We start from the raw sequence: 17,361 nt of genomic DNA on the forward strand, positions 1-17,361 counted from the left end.
GGGTCCCCCATTCCATCAGCTCAGCTGGCTCTCACCTTGGTACCTGGTGGAACTGGGGAGAGGGACTTAGGAGCCACACCCAGCTACCATCCCGTGGGGCCCAGCCCTGCGGGCTCCAGGGTCTTTTCTTCTCCGTGGGGCCCAAGGGGCAGGCTGGCCCAGGATGCAGGATCTGACAGGTTGGGGCAGGAGGGGCAGAGCCGCCTAGTGGGGCCCCAGGGGAAGATTTGGGGTGGCACAGAATTCCCCAACTCAGGGCGGGGCGCAGAAGGTGGGAGCAACTTACCACATGACCTTCTGAGCAGCTACACACAAGAATGGCATTTCCAGGGCGGGCCTGGGGTCAGGGGTGGGGTGGGGGGAGTCTCCCTGTAGGGGACACACACACACAGACAAACTTGTCATTGCAAAAGTAGAAAGTGACCAAATTACAATGACAAACAAACCTCAGATCTCTACCTCATCCCTATCCACATTGCCCCTCCGGAATTCCCTTCACCCCATAATAAGGCCTTCCATCCAGACGTTGCCTCTCCCGTCATCAGTCCAATTCACATTCAGGGAGAACACCTCATCCATGCTGGCCTCTGGGGATACCTCTTCCCAGATTTTTTCTGATCTAATTTTCACTGTTCTGTTGCCTATGGCTTGAATCACACCCCGGTTCACTAGTATCCCTCAGCCCAGGCTCAGAGGGTCCTCCCAGAGCCCCCACCTCTGCCTCTGGGTTCCTTGACATTTACTTCCACAGGCCCCAGTCCTGAGACTGCTGGTTTACCCAGGGCACAGCAGGTGAGGGAGTGGTGAAGGGACACGGTGAAGGTGAGACCAGGTCAACTGGTCAAATGGCATGGCACCCGCACACATGCGCATGCACGCGCACACACACACACACACACCCTTTTGTTCATTCTACAAACATTGAGTGTCTGCTGTATGTATGTCAGGCTCTGTTCCGGGCATTTGGGGACACAGAAAATAACAAAACAGAAGAAAAAAAAATCCCTGTACTTTTGCGACCAGCATCTATGGGAGAAACAAACGTGATCAGCAGATAGATAGGTATAAAGATATATATATATAATGTGGCCGGGAGCAGTGGCTCCTGCCTGTCATCCCAGCACTGTGGGAGGCTGAGGCAGGTTGATCACTTGAGGCCGGGAGTTCGAGACCAGCCTGGCCAACATGGTGAAACCCCGTCTCTACTAAAAATACAAAAATTAGCTGGGCATGGTGGCACATGCCTCCCAGCTACTCGGGAGGCTGAGGCAGGAGAATCACTTGAACCCGGGAGGCAGAGGTTGCAGTGAGCCCAGATTGCTCCACCAGACTCCAGCCTGGGCGACACAGGGAAATCCTGTCTCAAAAAAATAAATTATATATCTATGTATATTTTTAAAAACTATATATCTATATATATTTAAAATTATATATCTATGTAGATTTTAAAATTATATATCCATATATATTTTTAAAAATTATATTTTATATATATATATAAAATGTGTTGGATGGTAAGTCTATGGGTAATCTAGTAAAAGGCAAGAGAGATGAGAGATGAAGTGAGTGAAGTTTAGGTCAGGAAAGGCCTCCCTGAGGGGGAGGTGACTTTGAACAAAGATTTTAGGCACTGAGGGAGAAGCCAGGCAAACATCAAGAGGAAGAGAGAATGGCCAGTGCACAGGCTTTGCGGTATGATGGTGCCTGGAACACTGGAAAACCGGCAGAGCAGACCAGTTTCATGGAGGTAGAGAGAGGAGTGGAGTGGAAGAAGAACAACTTTTTGTTTTGTTTTGGTTTGTGTTTTTGAGAAGGAGTCTCACTCTGTCGCCCAGGCTGGAGTGCATAGTCACAATCTCGGCTCACTGAAACCTCCAGCTCCCTAGTTCAAGCGACTCTCCTGCCTCAGCCTCCCGAGTAGCTGGGATTAGAGGTGTCCACCACCACGCCTAATTTTTGTATTTGTAGTGGAGACAGGGTTTCGCCATATTGGCCAGGCTGGTCTTGAACTACTGACTTCAAGTTATCGGCCTGCCTCAGCCTCCCAAAGTGCTGGGATGACAGGCATGAGCCACGGCGCCAGGCCCTACACCCCAGCTTTCTAGCTGGATGTCTTTGGGATGTCTTTGGGGCCAGGCGATTACACTTCCTAAGCCTCAGTTTTGTCAGCTGAAAAATGGGGCTGAAAATGTGCAATTTGCAGTTGTTACCAGGCTTTGAGGTGAGACGTGTAATGTGCTGATCCCAGGTAGAAAGAGCATAAGTGATACACCAGGCACACCTGGATCAAGGGACCCTGACAGGCCCAGCCGGCCCACAGGTCACCCCAGCTCACATGCAGGGCCGCCTGCTGGGCCCCATGGCAACGCCACACACAGACACATCAAACAGGCCCTGCCGAGGAAGTCCCACGTCACTGCGGTTAGAGTGGCTCCTCCCAGCCCAGCCCCCGGCCGGCAGCAGTGACCCCCCATGCCTGTCAGGGCCCCTGCCTCCTGTCGCCCTGGCGACCAGCTGTGTTATGGACTGAGCCGGGATCCCACCACATCCCTGCCCCCTCACCAGGGCACCAGCCACTCCCCATATCCGGAGAAGGACACTACATGGTGGCCCCAGCTCACCGTGACAAACTCAACCGCCTGGTGTCTGGAGCACCAGGAAAGACTTTGTATACCTACGTAATGGTTCAGAGGGACAGAGAGGTCCCAGGGATCTGTGGGGACCCCCAGCCAGGTGCCTGAAATCCCCAGGGAAGGGTCCCAGTGTTGCTCAAGGGCACTGGTGGGGCAGGTCAGACAGGAATAGCCCCCAGGCCTGGCCCAGCCCCCACCTCAGGAATGACTCACCACCCACCCAGCTCCCGATGACATCAAGGCCTGGCCTGCCACCCTGACCTGGCCCCAAGCCAGAATTGGTGGGGGCACCCAAGCAGTGTCACATCTGGCTGTCCCTGCTTGACTGGGACGTGGTACGCAGAGGGTTAAGGAGGAGCCCTTCTGGGGGTCTCCCCCCCATCCTATCACCCCCCTTTCCCGGGGATTTCGGGCCTCAGCCCCTCTGACGTCACTGGGGGTTGCTATGGCAACTGGCCGAAGTTCCCAAATAAAATTACCGCGGGCGGGTTAAGTTTCCTAGGAGGCAGCCGACGGGTAAACAATGGCGGTGGCAGGCGGGGCCGGCGAGGGGCCGTCTCTCCCTCCTACCCCCCACTCTGCTGCGACCTAAGGGTCCCTGGGGCGAGGAGCAGGGTCCCCCTTCCCGCCCAGGACCTGAGAGCCCTCAAGCCAGCGAGGGGATTGGCATCCAGATGGGGGACAGCGAGGCCGCGACCCAGATGAGCGGGGGATGGGGACGAGGGGTCTTTGGAGGGGAGGCTGGGGCGGCGGGGAACAAAGAGGGGACCGGAGGCCTGGGGATCCACCCTCCGCACACCCTCCCCCCCAACCCCGCTCCCGGCCGGCCGCCAGTCCAGCTGTGGCTGTTCCCAGCTGCCTGGCTCCCCACATCTGGCGGGCCGCGCGCTCACTTCCTGTCGCCCCGGCTGCCTGGAGGGAGGTAAAAATAACCCGCCCCCTCCCCCTGCCGGCGGCGCAGACGGCGGATCCTCGCAGCCTGGAGGAGGGCGAGGCCGAGCCTCAGCCAGGAGAGGAGGCCCCCTGAGGCCGCCTCCCGTCCCTCCCAGTGCCTCGGTGTCCTGGAAGGAGAGGGTTAAGTAGGGGTGTCACAGAGCCTAGGCTGCGCTGGGGGACTGGGGAAGCTCATCCCAGGAGAAAGGCCCTTAGTTGGGTCACCAGGAACCCAGGGAACCATAGTGTCCAATCCCCCCGCCCCCACCAATCCCGTGGAAGAGAGGGTTCAAGCTCTGGGCGCTGAGGGACTGCAGCCAACATGCCCAGGATCCAATCGAGGGTCACCCACATCCTGACCTAACTTGTTTATAAACACACACACACACACACACACACACACACACGAAAAGCAATAACTGCTCCAGGCCTCAGTTTACGTAGCTGTAAAATGGGCATGATAGCGGTACTCACTTCAAAGTGCATTTGTTGGGTTAGGAGTGTTAACTCACTCCTATAATCCCAAAACTTTGGGAGGCCGAGGCAGGAGGATCGCTTGAACTCAGGAATTTCAGACCAGCCTGGGCAACATAGTGAGACCCCCATCTCTATGAAAAAGTGAATAAGTAAAATGAAAACACATAAAAAAGAATAACAAAGTGCATTTTTTCCCTGAGTGTTAGCTATGATCGTTTGCCCCTCCCCAGGGGCCCCTGAGACCCGCCCCCCTCCACCAAGTACAGTTCCCAGATGAGACACAGGACACCCAGTGAAACTTGATTTTTCAAATACACAGCGGATCTCTTTTTTTAGTATAAGTATGTCCCATGCAATTTTGGGGACATCGCTATACTAAAAAAAAAAGTTTTGTACTAAAAAAGAATTACTTGTTCTGTATCTGAAATTCAAATTTAACTGATGTCCTGTATTTTTTATTTGTTAAATCTGCCAACTGTATCCTTAAGTCACCATCATCTCTGGCCTAAATATATTCCAACAGCCACTTCCCTGGTCCTCTCTGACTTTCCTTATGCTTTCTATCCATTCTCCAGAGACAGCCTGTTAAATTCAATGACGCGTCCCCACTACCTTCCACTTTGAAAAGTTCCTCCATATCCCAACCTCTCCCGCAGGAAGGTCCTGCCTGTTACTCGCCAACTCCTGAGCATCCTTCAGGTCCTAGGTTATCACCTCCTCCAAGAAGCCCTCCTCACCTTCTTGGCTTTAGACTGTCCAAGATCCCTGTAACTCATCCATCTCCCCGACTCAACCATTTGAGTGATTGACTTGGTCATTTGAACCAAATGGACATTTCTTACAGGACTCAAAGCTGGTCACTTCCCAGGCAGCTGGTCATCTCCGATGCTAGTGTCTACTCTTCTCCCTGCCCCATAGGATCTGGGGTTCCAGGAGGCCCCTCAGGCAGTTCCCTTAAAAGTTCTGTGGGCAGCTCAGTGGTGACAATTGGGGCGCCAGGGAGCCCAGAGTTCAGGCCGTCCAATGATGCTGGTTCTGGGAAACTCTCTCCCTGCACTCAGATGGCATGGGAAGTCTAGGGGGGGCACTGGTGCAGCCTCTGGAGCGCACACCCTTCAGCTTTATGTGTCAACAGCTCCCAGGGAGCCCACCAGGCGCCATCCCCACTTTTATAACCTACCCACACTTCAGTGTAGCCTTGGCACCTATCCCCACAACGCCCGAAGACTCCTACAGACATGACCCCGCCAAGGCCAGGCATGCACCCTCCTGAGACAGGTTTGGGAGCCTGTATGCCAGCTTGGCTGTGCCTCTTCTGGCAAAGGACATTGCCCCTCTGTTGACTCAGTTCCCTATCTGTAAAACGAGAATGTCAGTGAAACGTCAGAGGGCCATGGTGAACATTATTTTTAATTTTGATTTTATTTTTTTGAGACAGAGTTTCACTCTTGTGGCCTAAGTTGGAGTGCAGTGGCGCAATCTTGGCTCACTGCAACCTCTGCCTCCCGAGTTCAAGCGATTCTCCTGCCTCAGCCTCCCGAGTAGCTGGGATTACAGGTGCTGGCCATTACGCTCAGCTAATTTTTGTATTTTTAGTAGAGTCGGGGTTTCACCATTTTGCCCAGGCTGGTCCTGAACTCCTGACATCAAGTGATCCACTGGCTTTGGCTTCCTAAAGTGCTGGGATTACAGGTGTGAGCCACTGCGCCCAGCCTCATGGTGAACATTACATGAGTTAATACACATAGGCCCACACATGAATAGAATGGGCTTAGAACATAGAAGGTGCTCATTAAGTGTTAGCTACTTTGGGGGACTGGCAGGGCGGGGGGAGGATGCAAAAAAGCCATCATCACAGCCCTCCTGACAGCCCCCACCAGGCCAGCTCCCCAAATCCCTCTAGGAAAATGGCTTCGACTTCTCAGCTGCATCTCTGGCCCAGCTGCCGTCTCCTGACCTGAGCACCCACTTCTGGGGAGCCCTGGTGGGTCTGGATTGGAGACAGCCACCCTCAGCTCTTCCCACCTTCACTGGGCTACAGCTGTCTCCTTCACCCTCACTTCCGTGCCCACCAGGACCACAGGCCTGATCTGAACCCCTAATCTGGGGAAGCCTACGGGGTCCCAAAACCCCTCTTAGCCCGCACCCTGGCCTGAGGCTCGAACCAAGGGCCGCGCTGGAGGGCGGTGGCGGTTGCCGAGCAACGCGCTGTTTGTTGGCGCGGGGGGCGGGGCCGAGGCCGGCGCGCGGTGACTCACCGCGGCGTGATGCGGGCGGGCGCGGCGCCCAGCAGCCTGGCCGGCGGCCCGATCTCTGCTGGCCTCCGCGTCCGGAGGGGGCCGGCGGCGGGGGCGCCTTAGCCCCCAAGTGGGCGCCGGAGGCCCGTGGGGAAGCGGCGGAGCAGGTTCCGTGCTCCCCACTCGGTTCGAATCCCGGCACTGCCTCTTACTCTTGACTCTTGATCTGTGACTTCTGACTCCCTGCCTCAGTTTACCCTTCAGTAAAAGAAGCGACACTGGAGGGTGCAGTAACCCACCACTGGCGTTTAAGGCAGCTGAGATGATCACGCAGTGACATTGCGGGGCAGCAAGTTTGGGACACCCAGATTCTGCATGTGAATCTCCTGTGTTAAAGAAACTCTGCAACCTCAGGGAGAATCAGTTTCCCCATCTGTTACAGGGCAGTAGCAAGAACACCCTGCCTCTTGGGTGGTTTGAGAATCCCGTGAATTCATAGTGAGACAATGCGTGGCACATTTCAGTACATCTGCTGCCCCACGGAGGGATGAGGTGTAGGAGGTTTTCTCTGTGGTCCGAGCTCAGGAGGGCAAGGAGGTCAGGGCAAGACTGGCACCCCTAGAAGTGAGTGGCAAGTCACAGGCCCAGGGGAGGGTGGCACGACCATGGCTACAGAGGCCTCTATCCCGAAGCTGGCTCACAGCACCTGCTGCGGGCAGGCAGAAGGGGGGCCTGGGGGTGAGTCACCACCCAGCAATGAGGCTTGAGTCACACAGGGCGGGGTCCCCCGGCAGCCCCCCCAGCTGCTCCCACAAAGGCCCTTTGAGAAGAGTTCCCCACCCCCTACTCCCACCCCCTAGGCCCTCTCTGGGGGTGGGCTGTGGGGCCGAGGCCCTGCTGGGCTGCCCCCAGGAGCCCAGTCTGGGTCTGGGAGGCGCCAGCCAGTTTCAGCCATGTCTGTGAAAAGTCACCATAGGAAGCTGGGCGTCCCCAGGGGAGGGGGCTTCCAGGCTGCCTGAGTCACTCGGATGGTGGAGGGTCACACGCGAAGGGCCCACGCACACAGCGGGCAAATTGAGTCAGGCTGTCTGGTGGGGCGGGCAGGCCAGGACGCTTCAAGTCAGGCTGCGAAGAAACCCTTGGAAGAGACGTGGTTCTTCCAAGCCCACAGCCTCTGGCAGAGAAAGAGGGTGCTTGAGGACACATCTGGTGGGTTTCACCATGCCTCCTGCCCAGGCCTCCCCTCCTTGCCTGCCCGCAAACATTCTCCCCCACCTTTCTATCCTTCTTAAACTTGGGGTGAGAAGAACAGCAAGCTGGGTGGGACTCCAGGGAGGCACTCCACTAGCGGAAGAATCAATATTATTATTTTTTAATTTTATTATTTTTATTTATTTATTTATTTATTTGAGACTGAGTCTCACTCTGTTACCCAGGCTGGAGTGCAGTGGCACAATCTTGGCTCACTGCAACCTCTGCCTCCCAGGTTCAAGCGATTCTCCTGCTTCACCCTCCCAAGTAGCTGGGACTACAAGCACACGCCACCATGCCCAACTAATTTTTATAGTTTTAGTAGAGACGGGGTTTCACCATGTTGGCCAGGGTAGTCTCGAACTCCTGATCTCAGGTGATCCGCCTGCCTCGGCCTCCCAGAGTGCTGGGATTAAAGGTGTGAGCCACTGTGCCTGGCCAATTTTTATTTATTTATTTATTGAGACAGGGTCTCACTATGTCACCCAGGATGGAGTGCAGTGGCACGATCACATCTTACTGCAGGCTCGACCTCCCGAACTCACCTGAGTCTCCCACCTTAGCCTCCCGAGTAGCTGGGACCACAGGTGAGAGCGACCACACCTAGCTAATTTTTGTACTTTTTTTTGTAGAGACAGGGTTACGCTGTGTTGCCCAGGCCGGTCTGGAATTCCTGACTTGAATTCCTGCCCTCAAGTGTTCCGCCCACCTTAGCCTCCTAAAGCGCTGGGATTACAGGCATGAGCCCCTAGGCCCTGACCTATTTGTTTATTTGTTAGAGATAGGGGTATCTCCACGTTGCCCTGGCTGGCCTCAAACTCCTGGGCTTAAGGAATCCTCCCGAGTAGCTGGGAATACAGGCAAATGTCTCTACACCCAGCTTTAAGATCAAAAGATTTTTTTTTTTTTTTTTTTTTTTGAGATGGAGTCTTTGTCGCCCAGGCTGGAGTGCAGTGGCATAATCTCGGCTCACTGCAACCTCCACCTCTTGGGTTCAAGTGATTCTCCTGCCTCAGCCTTCCAAGTAGCTGAGACTACAGGCGAGTACCACCACGCCTGGCAAATTTTTTGTATTTAAGTAGAGACGGGGTTTCACCATGTTAGCCAGGATGGTCTCGATCTCCTGACCTCGTGATCCACCTGCCTCGGCCTCCCAAAGTGCTGGGATTACAGGCATGAGCCACTGCACTCAGCCCAGGATTAAAATTTTTTAAGAGAAGGTCTAACCGCTGCAACCTCAAACTCCTAGGCTCAAAGGATCCTTGTACCCCAACCTCCAGAGTAGCTAGAACTAGAGGTGAGCACCACCACGCCTGGCTAATTTATTTATCTTGTAGGGATGGGGACGTGAGTGTCTTGCTGTGTTGCCTAGACTGGTCTCCAACTCCTGGCCTTAAGTGAGCCTCCTGCCTCAGCCTCCTAAGTAGCTAGGACTACAGGCATGTGCAAGCGCACCCGGCTTATTTATACCTTTTTTTTTTTTTTTTTTTAAGAGACAGGGTCTTGCTGTTTCCCAGGCTGGTCTTGAACTCCTGGCCTCAAGCAGTCCTCCTGCATTGGTCTCCCAAAGTGCTGGTATTACAGGCATGAGCTACCTCGGCTGATCACTTTGCTTTTTCGATTTGTTGACCAAGATGGCTATAAAGGGACTAACAGACAGGTAGCCTATACAGACACATGGATAAGCTGGGTAAAGGGATGATTCACATCCCAGGACTGTGGGAGATTTCATAACACTACTCAGAACAGCCTGGAATGTAAAGGTATGACTTGTTTTATTTCTGGAATTTTCTTTCTTTCTTTTTTTTTTTTTTTTCTGAGACCGAGTCTCGCTCTGTCACCCAGGTTGGAGTGCAATGGTGTGATCTCAGCTCATTGCGACCTCTGCCTACCGTGTTCAGGCCATTCACCTGTCTCAGCCTCCGGAGTAGCTGGGATTACAGGCGCGCTCCACCGTGCCCAGCTAATTTTTTTGTTGTTGTTGTTGTTTGTTTGTTTGTTTTGAGACGGAGTCTCGCTCTGTCGCCCAGGCTGGAGTGCAGTGGCCGGATCTCAGCTCACTGCAAGCTCTGCCTCCCGGGTTTACGCCATTCTCCTGCCTCAGCCTCCCGAGTAGCTGGGACTACAGGCTCCTGCCACTGCGCCTGGCTAGTTTTTTGTATTTTTTAGTAGAGACGGGGTTTCACCAGGTCAGCCAGGATGGTCTAGATCTCCTGACCTCGTGATCCGCCCGTCTCGGCCTCCCAAAGTGCTGGGATTACAGGCTTGAGCCACCGAGCCCGGCCTAATTTTTATATTTTTAGTAGAGACAGGGTTTCACCATGTTGGCCAGGCTGGTCTTGAACTCCTGACATCAGGTGATCCACCTACCTCGGCCTCCCAAACTGCTGGGATTAAAGGCATGAGCCACTGGGCCTGGCCTCTGGAATTTTCCATTTAATATTTTTGGACCAAAGTTGACCAAGGATAACTGAAACCGAGGAAATCGAAACTGCAGATTAGGGGGACGACTGTATACAGTCAAATGTGTTTAGAATATCCATAGACTTATGCAACCATCACCACAATACATTTTAGAACATTCCTTCTTTTTTTTTGGAGACAGAGCCTCACTCTGTCACCCAGGCAGGAGTGCAGTGGTGTGATCTCGGCTCACTGCAACCTCCGCCTCCTGGGTTCAAGCAATTCTCCTGCCTCAGCCTCCTGAGTAGCTGGGACTACAGGCATACATGGCCAAGCCAGCTATTTTTTTTTTTTTTTTTTTTGAGACAGAGTCTTGCACTGTTACCTAGGTTGGGGTGCAGTGGCTTGATCTCAGGTCACTGCAGCCTCCGCCTCCCAGGTTCAAGCGATTCTCCTGCCTCAGCCGTCCAAGTAGCTGGGATTACAGGCTCCTGCCACCACGCCCAGCTAATTCCTGTATGTTTAGTAGAGACGGGGTTTCACCATTTTGGCCAGGCTGGTCTCGAACTCCTGACCTAGTAATCTGCCCGCCTTGGCCTCCCGAAGTGCTGGGATTACAGGCATGAGCCACCGCACCTAGTACACACCAGCTAATTTATTGTATTTTAGTAGAGACGAGGTCTCACCGTGTTGCCCAACCCAGTCTCCAACTCCTGAGCTAAGGCATTCCGCCTGCATCGGTCTTCCAAAGTGCTGGGATTACAGACATGAGGCACCACGCCCAGCCTTTTTTTCTTTTTTTTTCCTGAGACAGGATCTCACTGTGTAGCCCAGGATGGAGTGCAGTGGTGCCATCTTGACTTATTGCAACCACTGCCTCCGGGGCTCAAGCAATCCTCCCTGAGACCTCAGCCTCTGGAGTAGCTGAGACTACAGGCGCCCGCCACCACGCCCAGCTAATTTTTCTTTTATTTTCTTTCTTTCTTTCTTTCTTTCTTTCTTTTTTTTTTTTTTTTTTTTTTGAGACGGAGTCTCGCTCTGTCGCCCAGGCTAGAGAGCAGTGGTGCGATCTCGGCTCACTGCAAGCTCCGCCTCCTGGGTTCACACCATTCTCCTGCCTCAGCCTCCCGAGTAGCTGGGTCTACAGGTGCCCGCCGCCACGCCCGGCTAATTTTTTGTATTTTTAGTAGAGACGGGGTTTCACTGCGTTAACCAGGATGCTCTCGATCTCCTGACCTCGTGATCCGCTGGCCTCGGCCTCCCAAAGTGCTGGGATTACAGGCGTGAGCCACGGTGCCTGGCCATTTTTTTGTTTTTTTTGTTTGTTTGTTTTTTGTTTTTTTTTGTAAAGACAGGGTGTTACTATGTTGCCCAGGCTGTTCTCAAACTCCTGGGCTCAAGCAGTCCTCCCACATCCGCCTTCCAAAGTGCTGAGATTACAAGCATGAGTGACCACGCCCTGCCCAATTTTAGAGTATTTCCATCACCCCAAAAAGAAATCTCAAGCCCATTAGAAATCATTTTCCGGCTGGGTACGGTGGCTCAAGCCTACAGGCTTTGGGAGGCCAAAGTGGGTGGATCACCTGAGGTCAGGAGTTCCAGACCAGCCTGGCCAACATAGTGAAACCCCGTCTCTAGTAAAAATACAAAAATTAGCCGGGCGTGGTGGCACGCACCTGTAGTCCCAGCTACTCGGCAGGCTGAGGTGAGAGAATCACTTGAACCTGGAAGGCAGAGGTTATGGTGAGCTAAGGTCGTGCCACTGCACTCCAGCTTGGGTGACAGAGCGAGACTCTGTCAAAAAAAAAAAAAAGAGGCCGGGCGCGGTAGCTCACGCCTGTAATCCCATCACTTTGGGAGGCCGAGGCGGGCGTATCACAAGGTCAGGAGATCGAGACCACGGTGAAACCCCGTCTCTAATAAAAATACAAAAAATTAGCCGGGCACGGTGGCGGGCGCCTGTAGTCCCAGCTACTCGGGAGGCTGAGGCAGGAGAATGGCGTGAACCCGGGAGGCGGAGCTTGCAGTGAGCCTAGATCGCACCACTGCACTCCAGCCTGGGGGACAGAGCAAGACTCCGGGACAGAGCGAGACTCCGTCTCAAAAAAAAAAAAAAAGAAAGAAAGAAAGAAGGAAGGAAGGGAGGAAGGGAGGGAAGGGAAAGAAGGAAAAGAAAGGAAAATAGGCTGGGCCCCGTGGCTCACGCCTGTAATCCCAGCACTTTGGGAGCCCGAGGCGGGCGGATCACGAGGTCAGGAGATCGAGACCATCCTGGCTAATACGGTGAAACCCCCTCTCTACTAAAAATGCAAAAAATTAGCCGGGCATGGCGGCTGGCGCCTGTAGTCCCAGCTATTCGGGAGGCTGAGGCAGGAGAATGGCGTGAACCCGGGAGGCGGAGCTTGCAGTTAGCCTAGATCGCGCCACTGCACTCCAGCCTGGGGGACAGAGCAAGACTTCCGTCTCAAAAAAAAAAAAAAAAAAAAAAAAAGGAAAGGAAAATAAAAGAAAGGAAAAGAAAGGAAGAAATCACTTTCTATTTCACCCCCCAGTATTCTCAGTCTCTGGCAACCCTGATCTACGTTTTGTCTTTGTGTATAATTGCTGTGGTACAATGTGACTTGTGACTAGCTTCTTTCAATTGTCAGAGTTCATCCGTGTTATAACAAGTGTAACAGGCCGGGCGCGGTGGCTCAAGCTTGTAATCCCAGCACTTTGGGAGGCCGAGACGGGCGGATCACGAGGTCAGGCGATCAAGACCATCCTGGCTAACATGGTGAAACCCCGTGTCTACCAAAATACAAAAAAATTAGCCGGGCGTGGTGGCGGCGCCTGTAGTCCCAGCTACTCGGGAGGCTGAGGCAGGAGAATGGCACAAACCCGGGAGGTGGAGCTTGCAGTGAGCCGAGATCTGGCCACTGCACTCCAGCCTGGGCAATAGAGCGAGACTCCGTCTCAAAAAAAAAAACAAAAACAAAAACAAAAAAAACAAGTGTAACAAGCGTGAGTACCTTGTTCATTTTTATTGCCAAATAATATGTGGTATGGCTGGGTGTGGTGGCCCATGCCTGTAATCCCAGTACTTTGGGAGGCTGAGGTGGGAGGATCACTTCACCTCAGGAGTTCGAGACCAGCCTGGGCAACGTAGTGAAACCCTATCTATACAAAAATTAGCTGGGCATGGTGGTGCTCGCCTGTAGTTCTAGCTACTCAGGAGACTGGGGCAAGGGGATCACTTGAGCCCAGGAGGTGGAGGATGCAATGGGCTAGGATTCTGTTACTGTACTACAGCCCGAGCAACAGAGTGAGACCTCGCTTCTAAAATAAAAATGAGGCCGGGTGAGGTGGCTCCTGCCTGTAATCCCAGCACTTTGGGAGGCTGAGGCAGGTGGATCACTTGAGCTCAGTAGTTCGAGACCAGCGTGGCCAACATGGTAAAACCCCGTCTCTACTAAAATACAAAAATTAGCCAGGCATGGTGGCAGGCAGCTTTAGTCCCAGCTACTTGGGAGGCTGAGGCAGGAGAATCACTTAAACCTGGGAGGCCCAGGTTGCAGTGAGCCAAGATTGCACCACGGACTCCAACTTGGGCAACAGAGCAAGACTCCGTCTCAAAAAAAAAACAAAAAAAAAATTAGCTGGGCGTGGTGGCATGTGCCTGTAATCCCAGTTACTCGGGAGGCTGAGGCAGGAGAATCTCTTGAACCCAGGAGACGGAGGTTGCAGTGAGCCGAGATCACGCCACTGCACTCCAGCCTGGGAGACAGAGTGAGACTCTGTCTCAAAAATAAATAAATAAATAAATAAATAAATAATAAAAATGAAAATAAACAAAATAGAAAGACCAAAGCTATGTCCAGGGAGCAAAGCATTTGAGAAGCAGATGCTGTCTCACAAGAGAGAAAGAGAAGGGATGTCAGGAGGATCTAGTGTCCCAAGGCCAAGGAGGAACCAGGCAAAGGTGACAGATACATGGAGCTCAAGGACAGCTGCAGCTGAGAACTTGGCCTGACTCTGAAGTCTGGTATCAGTAGTATGATCAGACAACTGATAAGTAAATGGGAAGGAAGGCAATAAAGGCAGTGTCTAAAGAAATATATTGTGAGCCACAAATGCAAGCCACATATGTAAGGAAAACTTTTTTAGTAGCCACATTTTTTTTTTTTTTTTTTTTTTTTTTTGAGACGGAGTCTCGCTGTGTCTCCCAGGCTGGAGTGCAGTGGCGTGATCTCGGCTCACTGCAAGCTCCGCCTCCCGGGTTCACGCCATTCTCCCGCCTCAGCCTCCCAAGTAGCTGAGACTACAGGTGCCCGCCACCACGCCCGGCTAGTTTTTTGTATTTTTAGTAGAGACGGGGTTTCACCATGTTAGCCAGGATAGTCTCGATCTCCTGACCTCGTGATCCACCCGCCTCGGCCTCCCAAAGTGCTGGGATTACAGGCTTGAGCCACCGCGCCCGGCCGCCACATTTTTTTAAAAAAAGCAACAGGTGAAGTGAATTTTATTTTATGTATATTTATTTATTTATTTTTGAGACATGTCACTCTGTCACCCAGGCTGGAGTGCAGTGGCAGAATCTCGGCTCACTGTAACCTCTGCCTCCCAGGTTCAAATGATTCTCCTGCCTCATCCTCCCAAGTAGTCAGGATTACAGGTGTGTGCCACCACACCCAGCCAATTTTATTTTTATTTTTATTTATTTTTTTATTTTTTTTGAGAGAGAGTCTTGCTCTGTCGCCCAGGCTGGAGTGCAGTGGTGCGATCTCGGCTCACTGCAAGCTCCGCCTCCCGGTTTCACGCCATTCTCCTGCCTCAGCTTCCTGAGTAGCTGGGACTACAGGAGCCCGTCACTGCACCCAGCTAATTTTTTGTAATTTTTTTAGAGATGGGGTTTCACCGTGGTCTCGATCTCCTGACCTTGTGATCCGCCCGCCTCGGCCTCCCAAAGTGCTGGGATTACAGGCGTGAGCCACCACGCCCGGCCCCCCAATTTTACATTTTTAATGGAGACAGGGTTTCGCCATGTTGCCCAGGCTGGTATTGAACTCCTGACCTCAAGTGATCCGCCTGCCTCAGTCTCCCAAAGTGCTGGGATTACAGGCGTGAGCCAGTGAGCCTGCCAAAATTAATTATTTTTTTTTTTTTGACGGAGTCTTGCCCTGTTGCCCAGGCTGGAGTGCAGTGGCATGGTCTCAGCTCATTGCAACCTCCACTTCCTGGGTTCAAGTGATTTTCCTGCCTCAGCCTCCAAGTAGCTGGGATTACAGACACCCGCCACCACGCCTGGCTAATTTTTGTATTTTTAGTAGAGACGGGGTTTCACTCCGGTGGCCAGGCTGGTCTCGAACTCCTGACCTCAGGTGATCCATCTGCCTCGGCCTCCCAAAGTGCTAGGATTACAGGTGTGAGTTACTACACTCGGCTACAAAATTAATTTTAATAAGATATTTTATTTAACTCAGTGTATCCAAAATAGTATCATTTTAACATATAATCAAAGTAAACATTATGAATGAGATATTTCACTTTTTTTGGTACTGTCTTCAAAATCTGGTGTGGATTTTTTACTTATAACACATCTCAAACCATTAGGTTGGTGCAAAGTAATTGTGGTTTTTGCCATTCCTTCCTTCCTTCCTTCCTTCCTTCCTTCCTTCCTTCCTTCCTTCCTTCCTTCCTTCCTTCCTTCCTTCCTTCCTTCCTTCCTTCCTTCCTTCCTTCCTTCCTTCCTTCCTTCCTTCCTTCCTTCCTTCCTTCCTTCCTTCCTTCCTTCCTTCCTTCCTTCCTTCCTTCCTTCCTTCCTTCCTTCCTTCCTTCCTTCCTTCCTTCCTTCCTTCCTTCTTTCTTTCTTTCTTTCTTTCTTTCTTTCTTTCGAGGTGGAGTCTTGCTCTGTCGCCAGGCTGGAGTGCAGTGGCACAATCTTGGCTCACTGCAACCTCTGCCTCCCGGGTTCAAGCGATTCTCCTGCCTCAGCCTCCCGAGTAGCTGGGATTACAGGCATGTACCACCACACCTGGCTAATTTTCGTATTTTTAGTAGAGACGGGGTTTCACCATGGTGGCCAGGCTGGTCTCGAACTCCTGACCTCAGGTATCCACCCTCCTCGGCCTCCCAAAGTGCTGGGATTACAGGCGTGAGTCACTGCGCCCAGCTGCCATTACTTTCAAGAATAGCTGCATTTCAGGCTCTCAGTAGCCACATGTGACCAGTAATAACGTCATCGGAAAATGCAGTCCAGACAGGCCCGAGTCCTGCCCTTGTGTGACTCATGTCACTCACCTATCCCTAATCCCAGCTCTGTTGGATCCTATCTTTATTGAAAAAAACAATTTTTTTTTTTTTTTTTCTAGACAGGGTAGAATGCAGTGGTGTGATCATGGGCTCACTGCAGCCTCCACCTCTGGAGCTCAACCAATCCTCTCACTTCTGCCTCCGAGTAGCTGGGACCACAAGCGTACACCACCACGCCCAGCTAATTTTTTAAATTTTTTGTAGAGGCGGGATGCAGTGGCTCATACCTATAATCCCAGCACTTTGGGAGGCCAAGGCGAGGGAATCACTTGAGGTCAAGAGTTCAAGACTAGCCTGACCAACATGGCGAAACCCCGTTTCTACTAAAAATACAAAAATCAGCTGAGCGTGGTGGCCTGTAATCCCAGCTGAGGCAGGGAATGGCTTAAACCTGGGAGCTGAAGCCATTCAGCTCAGCTGGAGGCTGAGGCAGGAGAATGGCTTAAACCTGGGAGCTGAAGATTGCAATGAGCCGAGATCATGCCATTGCACTCCAGCCTGGGTGACAGAGTGAGACTCCATCTCAAAAAACAAAATAAAATAAAATAATAAAACCCTTGGTTGGGCATGGTGGCTCATGCTTGTAATCCCAACATTTTGGGAGGCTGAGGAGGGTGGATCATTTGAGCCCAGTAGTTTGAGATCAGCCTGAGCAACATAGTGAGACACTGTCTCTACAAAAAAAATTAAAAATTAGCCAGGTGTGGTGGTGTGTGCCAGGAGTCCCAGCTAGTTGGGAAGCTGGGGTGGGAAAATTGCCTAACCCCAGGTTGAGGCCTCAGTGGCCTAGAACTGTACTACTGAACTTCAGCCTGAGCAACAGAGCAAGATCCCATTTCTAAAGAACAAATCAAACAAACAAAAACCCCTAAGCCTTCTCATCATACTTAAATCCAAACTCCTTACTGATCAAGTCCCTACAAGACGTCACCTCCTCAACAGCCTTCCCGGATTGCACTTTCATCCTCCAGGCTGGGCCTTTGCTCTCCGCATTGAAAAGTCTTCATTGTAATTGGCTAGCTACATGACTAGCCCCCTGCCAGATGGTGGCAGGCAAGCTCCAAGTCTGTTTTGTCCCTCCCCCACTTCCCATCACCTCCCCCAACACACGTGCCAGGAACATAGTGATTATTAAT

Source organism: Macaca mulatta, chromosome 19, assembly GCF_049350105.2.
Source record: "Macaca mulatta isolate MMU2019108-1 chromosome 19, T2T-MMU8v2.0, whole genome shotgun sequence".
Lineage (NCBI taxonomy): Eukaryota > Metazoa > Chordata > Mammalia > Primates > Cercopithecidae > Macaca > Macaca mulatta.